This window comes from Meleagris gallopavo, chromosome 16 (genome assembly GCF_000146605.3).
Source record: "Meleagris gallopavo isolate NT-WF06-2002-E0010 breed Aviagen turkey brand Nicholas breeding stock chromosome 16, Turkey_5.1, whole genome shotgun sequence".
NCBI lineage: Eukaryota > Metazoa > Chordata > Aves > Galliformes > Phasianidae > Meleagris > Meleagris gallopavo.
This window is the reverse complement of record NC_015026.2, coordinates 10267058-10269288: the sequence shown is the minus strand read 5'-3', so window position 1 is coordinate 10269288 and position 2231 is coordinate 10267058.

The window sequence follows — 2231 nt, the reverse complement described above, 5'->3', positions numbered from 1 at the left end:
ATTCTTTACAGCGAGAGCGGTGAGGTGCTGGAACAGCTGCCCAGAGAGGCTGTGGATGCCCCATCCATCCCTGGAGGTGTTCAAGGCCAGGTTGGATGGGGCCCTGGGCAGCCTGGGCTGGTATGAAATGGGGAGGTTGGTGGCCCTGCATGTGGTCGGGGGGTTGGAGGTTTATGATCCTTGATGTCCCTTCCAACCCTGGCCATTCTGTGATTCTGTGATGTGAATCCACCAGAAACCAGTTTTCCTCCCTTCATTAATAATTGACAGATTTGCCTCTCCTTTTTTGCCCCCTAAAAGAAGCACCTGTGTCTTCCATCCATGTGCTGATTAAACCCGGCTGGGAGCAGCCACATGGCTGATGGCAGGAGAGAAAATGAAGCCCCCCCGGCGTTCAGCAGGTGAATATTCTACCAGGTGCCGACCCTCCAAGGGATGGGAGCAGCCCGTGCCCTTTCCCAGTGCTGGCAGCTGGCCGTGCCCGGCAGGCTTTGCTCACTTGCGTGGGTCGAGGCAGGGCTGGTGCCTGCATGACGGAGGGGAGCGTGAGGAACGTGTTTGGATAAACCTCACCCTCTGCTCAGCCTTCAGTAGTGGTCCGTTAGATCTCCATCCTCGCAGATAAGGCACAGAGGGATGCCCTGGGGAGATGCTTTCAGATGTCTTTGCGCGTTCTTCTTGCCAGGGCTCCGGTTTCCCTGCTCCCCGAACGGGGAGAATCGGATCTGTCTGACCGCGTGGGGATGCTGAAGTCCTGCACTCGGCAATCGGAAGGCTTTGAGGCGGAGGCAGCCACAGGAGGAGCGAGCAGGCAGCGACGCGGGCTGCAGAGCTGTGCCCCCCCAGCCGGTTCCATGGGGCACAGCAGCCCGCAGGATGCGCTCCCCGCAGGGCCCACGGTGAGATCCCCGCTCAGCGCTCAGGACGTGCCGTTAATCCGTCCCAGCTGTGCAGGAACCTAAGAGGTGTTACAGATGTAGTGATGAGCAGGCTCTGCTCCCACCCCCCTTCCTTTTCCCACCAGCTGAACAGCACGGCATGGGATGCTCTTACCCCATAAATCATCACTCAGATGGGATGGGATGGGATGGGATGGGATGCTCCAGCTGGAAGCAGGCGCTGCCCCAAAAACTCCCCATGACCCCCCCCCCCAAGATGACTTGTGTCTGCCAGCCTGATAGGTGCTCACAGCCCTGAGTACAGTTTAGGGTGAGTCAGTGCCTCTATTGGCCACAGTGCACCCATGCTCAGCTTGTCCTTCATGTGTTGGCTGTGGAAAAGCACAAGACGGTCACTGGGACATAACTGGAGCATCACCTGCACTGTGACTGTGATCCCCTGCACCTAATGGGGGCAAGCACAAACCCAGCGCTGACCCCTCAATAGAGGCATCCCAGCAGGACTGTATAGCAGGGTTACACAGTGGGACCATACAGCAGGCCTACACAGTAGAGCCATATAGTGGATCTTTACAATGGGACAACAGCTTTGTCCAGCAGTGCCGTGGGAAGTGCTCCCAGCTGTGTTTAAGATGCTCAATTCATCTCCCGTGCGCCTCCTCCTCCGCTCTTGGCTCACGTTGTGGCTGCAGGAGCACAGCGCTGGGCTGAGGCAAACCAGAAGCAGCCGGGGGCTGGGAGCTGGGGCCAGGGGAGGGAGGGGAATTGGTTTTGACAGGGACACGGCTGCTCTTAGGAGGCAGGAAGAGAAAAACATGCTTTGGAGGGCTTGGGAGTGTTATTTTTTTAAATCATCTGCAAGGGATGTGGTGTGGGAAACAGCAAGAATGTTCAGGGGGAGGTGGGAGATGCAGGGGGCTGCTTTGAGGAAAGCTGTCCTATCAACAGGCTCTGATTTCACAGTGCTGGGATGGGCAACGTCCAGCCCAGGTAGGTAAACAAGTGGGTGGGTGACGGATGGATAGATGGATGAATGGATAGGAATTGATGTGCGTTGCTTGAGTCCTGTGATTCATCTGCTTTTATCTTCATTTCCCACAAGCATTCCCAGTTTGCTGGCTGGAAGTGGAACTTGGAGAGGATTCACACAAGTTTCCCCGTCTCCTGCCACCCCTCCCGTCCCGATTCACAAATATTTCTCGCCGGGGCTGCTGCCAGGAGCAGTTCTTGTCCTATTGCAGCACTAACACAAGTCCCCCCGCGCCGCCAGCAGCTGGGAAAGCAGCAATTCACACAAAGCCCAGCACATGAAGTGACCCAAATGCAAATTAA